Source organism: Mus pahari, chromosome 6, assembly GCF_900095145.1.
Source record: "Mus pahari chromosome 6, PAHARI_EIJ_v1.1, whole genome shotgun sequence".
Lineage (NCBI taxonomy): Eukaryota > Metazoa > Chordata > Mammalia > Rodentia > Muridae > Mus > Mus pahari.
The window spans coordinates 102998476-103006753 of NC_034595.1; the positions used below are offsets into that span (position 1 = coordinate 102998476).

Sequence of the window (8278 nt, forward strand, 5' to 3'; positions counted from 1 at the left end):
CTGCACTTGCATGGTGACTCATAGCTGTTCCAGTTCCAGATCTGACACCCTCACACAAACATACGTGCAGGCAAAATACCAGGGCACATACACGTGTTTTTTGTTTTTTTATTTAGACAGATTTTCTCTGTAGAGCCCTGGCTGTCCTGGAACTTGCTCTGTAGACCAGGCTGGCCTTGAACTTACAGAAAGCCTCCTGCCTCTGCCTTCCTAGTGCTTGCTTTAAAGGTGTGCACTACCACCTGGCACTCTCTCAACACATTTTTAAAAGTGTGTGTGTGTGTGTGTGTGTGTGTGTGTGTGTTGTATGTTTGTATGAGTGAGTATGTATATAAGTTGTGTGAATGTGTATATGTGTGAGTGTGTGAGAGTTTGAGTGTGTGTGTGAGAGTATGTGTTTGAGTGTGTATGTGTGAGAGTGTGTGTGAGTGCATTGTGAGTGTATGTGTGTGTGAGTGTGTGTGCAGGTGCACACGCTAATAGTCCTTGTGGCCATGAGAAGAGGGTATGGGATTCCCTGGAGCTGGAGCTACAAGCAGTCCTGAACATAGGCGCTGAGAAATGAACTCCTCCAGCCCTCTTCAAGAACAGAAACAAACCCTGAGCCCCTCTGAACCCATTTTGCAGGAGGCAGGACTCAGAGCCAAGCCCAACCCAGAGAACCTTGCCTGTGGAGGCCCGGCTTCGGGTCGGGGGCCATCGGAATGACTGACAAGAGAAGGCGTGCCTCCTGCTGCTGAGGACCATCAGGGCACTTTCAGGAAAGACAGTCCACAAGTTGGTGACAGCCGCCACTTCCGTGGGGGCATTAGCCAACTTTGGCCACCTGCTCCTCTTCCTCTTTTGACCCCTTACTCAGCAAGACCTTGCAGGGGTCCCGTCCCCTGGCCAGGCCCTCAGAAGGCATTCTGCCCATCAGGAAACAGCTGTGGTTGGCAGGGGATTCAGCCTCTCCCTGTCCAAGGCCATTGCTAGGCAACGCGGCTGCCAACTCCCTGCACCTCTGTCTGTCCTGTCCCTGGCTTCTAACCCAGCAGTTTCTCACTCAGAAGGATCAAGAAGTCTAGACAAGGGGCAAACCTCTGGAGTCCAAGGCTTTCAGCCCCAGGAGGCCCAAGTAGGGAGTGCCTGCTGGCTGATCTCCACTCCCGCATGGAAGCAGAGGTACCTAGCGGCCCGAAACTGAGGTAAGCCTGGGCTTGAAGGAATGAGTTTCCAGATCACCTGCCTTGCTCTGGCCCCTAGCGCTGTGGGGCCCAAGAGGACTCTCGTGGGTGGGTAGGGTGGGTAATGAGAGCTGCCTCTCAGTGTGTCGGCTCAGTGTGGCTTCCCTTTGGGAACGCAGTGCCAGGGCTCTGCCAGTGTTCTCCCGCTCCATGGCGCTGTGGCTGTGTGGCCTTTGGGCACGCTATCCTCTAGAGACTACAGCTTCTCCACCCCTATCCTGGAAGTGAGGTGAAAAGCTCAGAGTGATGCCAGCCCCACCCCACCCCACCCCCACCCCCTGGGCATAGCTATCATTATTCTTGCTCCAACTGTCCACGGCATAAAGACCCTCAGAAAAGGCACAAGTGCCCCCAGCAGCTCCTGACCGCAGCTCTTTCATCATCAGGCTGGCTAAGGTTAAGTACTGAGGATGGGGTGGGGGTGGAGAAGGGGCGGGTGGGCTGTTTCTCTAGTCCTGATCCTCTGAGGCTGTTTCCTGCTCACCTGCATGGAGAGGTGAGGCAGGGATGTTGAGTGGGTGTGAAGGTAGACAGGAAGGGACAAGCAATCAGGAGAGTCACTGGGCAAGAGGGCAGCGACTGGGTGAGGACCTGTGCATGGAGCCGTGGAGCCTGCAGCACGGGAGTAACAACTCCCAGTTCTGCAGTTCTGACCTCTACAGGAATGGACGCTGATGGTACCGGATAATCTTACTCCTGAATACTCAGACCATCCTTGTACCACACATGAACCAGGACACCTCTGGCATCCCATAACCTCATATCCAGTCCATGTGGATGTCAGTGATCGAGGCTCGGGGGTGGGGGGCGGGGCCTGTGCTTGTCCACTACAGTCCTGTGAGGCTAGAGGCTGGGGAAGGCAGACAGGCATGTGGTTCAAATTATTCCAGCTGCCTCTTGGCACCTTAGTCCTCCGCTGGGGGTGTGTGGTCCACCCAGATGGCCTTCCCTAGCACTCCCAGGCACCCTGTAGCCTGCAGTGACCCTTCTGCCACCCCTACAGAAGCAGCTAGTCCCCTTTGCCTGTGTCCCTCAGCTGCAGGCATCTGATCTGGTTGGGGCTGGCTCTGCCACACCCAGGCTGGCTCCCGCAGATCTGGCAAGCCAAGGAGGGGCAGACTGAGAATGGCAGGGAGCCCAGTGCCTGTGCCCTTACTTACACTGAAGTCTGGATTTCTTTCTTTCATTTTGGATTCGCTTTTGTGGTGCTAAGGACTAAACCCAAGGCTTCGTGAATACTAGTACCCCGGAACTATAACCTCAGCCTTTTGGGGGTCGGGGTGGGGAGTGGGGGTCTCGAATAGCCTTGAACTTGCTGTGTATAACTGAGGATGACATTAAACTTCCGATCCTCACACATGTACCTCTCGAGGCTAAGCCACCACACCTAGCTCATACTAGAATGGAGATCAAACTCGGGGTTTTATATACACTAGGCAACCACTCTGCCAGCTGAGCTGTATATCTAACCTCCTTTTTGCATTTATTATTTTTTATATTATTTATTTTTATTTATATAAGTACATAGTAGCTGACTTCAGACACACGAGAAGAGTGCATTACAGATGGTTGTGAGCCACCATGTGGTTGCTGGGAATCGAACTCAGAACCTCTGGAAGAGTAGTCAGGGCTCTTAACTGCTGAGCCATCTCTCCAGCCCTGCATTTATTACTTCTGAAACTGGGCCTCGCTACTATGTTGCCCAGGTTGGCTTGAGTTTGGGATCTTCCTCCTCCTCAACCTTCTTGAAAAGCTGGGGTTCTGGGCCTGTGCCTCCAGGCCACCTTGCTGCCCTGTCCCCTAGACTCCAGTTGGCTTTCAAGCTGGACAGTCTTGGTGTTCAAATCCAAGGGCTACTTATTTAATTTTTTTTTTGTAGCTCAGCTTCTCTTTCCTGACTGGGGGACAGGACCCTCTCTCTGGGGAAAGCTGCTGTGGGGTTGTCTTGAGCTCTTGGTTGGATTTTTGTCTTGTTTGTTTGATTAACGCTTTAGTAGCGTATTTTAAAAATTACATGCCTGTGGGTGTTGTGCCCCCCCTGCAAACTTTTAGTTTGTGCCAAGGGCAGCATGCTTTCTTTTTCCGGGTAGATGATCCAGAGTAATCCATTTGAGAAAGGTGCCTCTATTGGGCTGTGGAGATGGCTCAGCCGTTAAGAGCGCTGGCTGCTCTTCCAGAGGACCCAGGTTTGATTCCCAGCAATGACGTGGCAGCTCACAACCTGGAACTGTTTAACTCCAGTTCCACGACATCAGTGCCCTCTTCTGGCCTCTGTGGGCACCAGACACATAAGTGGTGCTGAGGCATCCATGCAGGCTGAACACCCGTACACATAAGGCAAAACAGGAGAGGTGTCTTAGCACAACTTAATGAAGCCCACGTCCTTAAAGAACTGGTGGAGAAACATGGCTGGCGAGTTTTCAGCCTGCGTTTTGGGATACAACCTTGACAGTTTGAGAAGCCATGCTGAGAGAGAGAGAGAGAGAGAGAGAGAGAGAGAGAGAGAGATCCCGAGCATAATTTTTTTCCCCTGGGGGGTGGGGGGTGACCCAGGTAATACATCTTGTTCTCAGCCCTCTAGGGAGGGAAAGGGCAGGCTTGGCTTGTGCTGTTTTAGGATTTATTTGTATTCTGTGTGTCTGCGTGCCGATGTGTGTGCATGAGCGTGCAGGTTCATACAGAAGCCAGAGGCCTGGGGTCCTCTAGAGCTGGAGCTACAGACAGTAGTGAGTTGTCTGACATGGGGGTTGAAATCAAACTCGGGTCCTCTAGAAGAGCAGCCAGAGGCCAGAGCTCTTAACTGCTGAGCCATCTCTCCAGCTCCACAGTTGTTTGTTGTTGTTTTAAAGTCAGGGTCCTGCCATATTTTTGCCCCGCTTGGCCAGGAAGGAGCTCTCCTGCCCTAGCCTCCACACTTCTCAGCCTCAGGCCTCCGTCACCTTGCCCAGCTTTGTCGTTGCTGGCCCCCCGGAACTTTCTACGCTCCCTCCTCGAGATGGAAGCCAGGGTGCAGGCTTGCTGGCCAGGCCCCACCCCTCCTCTTGGGGCTCTTCTCCTTGGCTGCTCTCTATCCAGAACCCTCTCACGCCCCCAGCCTTTCTCATTACGGCTTGGGCCTGGAGCCTATGCTGCAGGGGACACTGTGGCTCCCCGGTGGTGCTGGAGGGCCTTGGTCCAGGCTCACCCACCCAGAACTGAGGAAGGGGATGGTCACTGGGCAGCCTGGTGAACGATGGAGAGAAACTCTCAGAAAGAGCCCAGCCGGCAGAGCTGGCCTCATAAGTAGGTGAGGGCTTGTGTCCTTTGACCCCCTGGAAGGCCTGAGCCCAGGAGAGGTGGGAGATACACCTGAGCTTCTGGAATATGCTCTCAGGGCACCACCCCCTGGCATTCCCACAGGTGCCGCCACCCCTGAGTGAGAACCTGTGAGCTAGCTGGGGCTGTTCCGGGTCATAGGTCATGGTGGAGACCTGGAATTGCTCCCTGGGCAGCACATTTTTCTCCTCTGAAAACTTATCTTAGCAAAGAGACCAGGAAACAATTGCACTTTTTTCCTGGCCTCTGCATCCCCAGACGGACAGCCCATCTCCTCGGAGGGGGCTCTGAGGGGGCTGGGAAGGCAAAATGTGTAAAATGTCTGTAGGAGGGGAAGAAAGGCGCTTTGTGTGGGGCAGGGGCCCTGGCCATTGGTCAGATGTAAGGCCCCTGGCTGCTCCCAGAATGCTCCTCTCCCTCTCCCTCTCTGAGGAGGGACATGACTGCCGGCCCAGAGCCTGGCCCAGTGGTCTCTGCTGCTTATTTGCACCCGGGTACCGCTGTGTCCAGGCCTCGGGGACTGAGGTCCCTGGAGCCACCCAGCTTCTAAGGGTGCAGGCCAAGCAGGGAACACCCCAGGTCTCAAGATGTTTCTCTACTGGAGGAAGAGGGGCACCTATGAGCTGGAGACCCTGCCTGGTGACCTGGGCCAGCTGGAGCTGGGGGCTGTGGAGCGCTTCTCCTGGAGCTCCACTCTGGACATCATCGAGGACTTGGGGGGTAGGTGCAGCCATTTCCCCAGAGGACTTTCATCAGGCATGGGCACCTGGTCTGCCTGGCCACTCCTGTTGCCCAAAGCCTGTGGCCTGCTTGCTGTGCATATGATGCTAAGGTGACTTGCTTGTGGTGGTGTGGGGTCCCTGGCCCCTCTGGAGAGCCTCTGCAGGAAGAACAGGGGCCCAAACATGATGGTCAGAGAGTAATGCGCACCTCTAGGTGGTCTTGTCCCTCTCCATGGCCAGTGGATATGGCTGCCCCTCGCCAGTCTTGGAGCTGAAGGCCAGTGACAGCCATGACCCACCTCTCCTATTCCAGCCAAGGTCTGGCTCTGTCATACCCCTTCCTCCAAGATAAGGCACAGGGCTGAGCCTTTCTAGAGCATTTCTGATCTAAATTAGGGATGCGGATCATTTCTCATATCACCTTCCACTTTATAATACGCAAACAGAACCATGACAAGATTGTGGCCCTCAACGGGCAAAATATTGGGGTGTTTAGCTCTGAGGCCTGTGGCATAGTTGAGGACAATCATATCTCTGATGTTCTCATGAAAGGCTGGAAGCCTCCCTGGGTGACCCAGTGGGACACCTCCCACAGTGACATAGGGCCTGATTTGGGGAGCCTGTGATTGTTCTTGCTGCTGGTCTTGGTGCAGCCAAGTCAATCCACTCTGGGCTGATGCTGTGGGCCTGACCCGTGCTCTGTGCTGGTGAATTGCTGGAAAACAACCCTGGTCCACAGAAGCCAAGCCAAGTGCTGATGACCAGCACACAGAATGGCTGGGTCCCAGCCCTCATTAGCTCATTCCCAGCCGCATGCTCTGGGCTCTCCAGGCCCCAAGCTAAGAGAGTGGGAGTCTCAGGAAGGACAGAAATTCCCAGCCTGTCCTGTGGCCAGAAAGGCTAGAGAGGGCTGGTCAAGCCCGCAGTCTGCCTGTAGAAGTTGGGGGGGGGGCCTCAGACCACATGGGGGGGGTAAGAAAGGAGAGCAGGTGCTTCAGAGGCTTGAGGTATCAGACAAGGCTCGAGCTGTGATGCTCTTGAGACCCAGACAGCTGCTAGGAGGAGGTGACCTGATGGCCTCAGTGGCCCCAGTGTTCTGGATCCTGTTAGAGGTGTGTATGCTAGGAGCACCCCTGCTGCGTTAAGCACGGATCTGTGAGGGGCATGGAGAAGTGGCCGTGGACAAAGAAAGCTGGGAGAGAGAGGGGAGACACACACAGCTTGAAGGCTGAAATGGCTAGCCCCTTCCTCAGCTGGAGAACATCTGCCGTTAGAGGGTGGGATGGAGCCAGCCACAGAAGGCCTGTCTGCTTCACGGCTCCACTTGTGAGGTTCCCGCCAGCCAGAGGATGCTACCCATGTTACACGTTATCCGCTATCGAGCTACAAGCCAGGGGGACTCGGCAGGGAAGGACTGAGCTCCATGGGCACAGAGGTGGCAACTGCCATGTGCAGAGCCCCACTCTCTCCAGGGTTCTCCTGCCTCTGGGGTTCCATAATGACCAGCTGCCTGCAGCTTTGGGGTGCCTTGGTCTCACGCATGTGTTTTAAGTCTTAGTCCCGAGTCTTCAATGCCAACTCTCTAGGCAGGGCAGGGGCTGGTTTGATTGCTTTTGTTTGTTTGTTTGTTTGTTTGTGGCCTTTAGTCTGGTGTGGCTCTGAGGTGGTCTTAAGTGGCAGAGAGCAATCTCAGTCACTCATTTGTCCTCAGCCCCTGCTCTCCTCAGGGTGGGCAGAAGCCCTGGTGGGGCACTAAGTAACGGCACGTGAGCCGATCCCAGGAGGAGCCGAGGCGGCTGGGTGGGTGAGCCAGGGCACACAGCTGCCTGTGTGGGCTCAGTCCTTTGCTGCCAGCCAGCCAGCCAGCCAGCCAGCTTCTGGCCTGGACCCATGTGGGTGGGTGTTGGGCCCCAGAACCAGCCCAGCCTGGTAGGGAGGGGGTGGGGCCCCTGTATGGAACATGACTGTCCAGAATCACAATCTCACACCCTTTCTGCAGCCGCTACTTCTGGTGTAATCTGGGTTCCTCCATGGGGCCCCAGGAGGAAGGCTGCAGCCAGCAGATGGACAGATGAACAGAAGACCCAGGGTAGCCCCAGGCAGGGGAAGTGGCCAGCTGGCCACAAGCTCATGTGCTGGAACGGTGTGGACAGCTTCTCTGGCCCAGGAAGGAATTCTAGATGTGTCTTCCCACCTCCGTGACTGAACCTGAGGGGTGTGGAGGGAGGCAGAGTGTTGGTTAGAGTCTGCAGCACCAGGGATGGTTGTGGCAATAAATCTGGGTTGTAGGAAGGAGCTGCACTAGGAGCTGAGGCCTACATTTATTCTTTCGTTGGGTCCCCTCTTGACTGACCCACATCCCAGACTCCCATAACACTTTGGGAAGTGGGGGCTCAAACCTTTTCTCCCTCTCTTCTTCTTCTTTTTTTTTTTTTTTTTAAAGATTTATTTATTTATTTATTATATGTAAATACACTGTAGCTGTCTTCAGATCTTGTTACAGATGGTTATGAGCCACCATGTGGTTGCTGGGATTTGAACTCCAGACCTTTGGAAGAGCAGTCAGTGCTCTTACCCACTGAGCCATCTCACCAGCCCCTTGCTCTCTTCTTTTCTGACAGGGTTTCACGCAATGGCAATTGGCCTCTGTCTTTTGCTATTTCTATTGCTGTGACGAAACACAGCGGTAAAAAGCAAGTTGGGGAGGAAAGAGTTTATATGATTTATGGATTCCAGTCTGTCATCAGGGGGAGCTGAGGCAGGAGGAGCTTGGAGGCAGGACCTGAAGCAGAAGCCATGGAGGAGTGCTTCTACCCGCTTGCTCTCCACAGCTTGCTCAGTTTCTTGGTGGTTCCACCCACTGTGGATGGGGCCTTCTTACACCTATTGTTTTTGGTTTTTTAAAAAAGATTTATTTTGCCGGGCGATGGTGGTTCACGCCTTTAATCCCAGCACTCGGGAGGCAGAGACATGTGGATTTCTGAGTTCGAGACCAGCCTGGTCTACAAAGTGAGT

At 54.3% G+C, this 8278-nt stretch overlaps 1 protein-coding gene across 1 annotated transcript in view; it reads left to right on the forward strand.

The window, feature by feature from the left end:
- Nucleotides 1-1139: 1139 nt before the first annotated feature.
- The window catches only part of Plekhg5 (pleckstrin homology and RhoGEF domain containing G5), a 42822-nt gene continuing 35683 nt past the window's right edge, over nt 1140-8278 (forward strand). The window contains exon 1 of the mRNA XM_029540101.1: nt 1140-1187. The gene's annotated coding sequence lies outside the window, so the exon portion shown is untranslated. The remainder of the gene's footprint in view (nt 1188-8278) is intronic.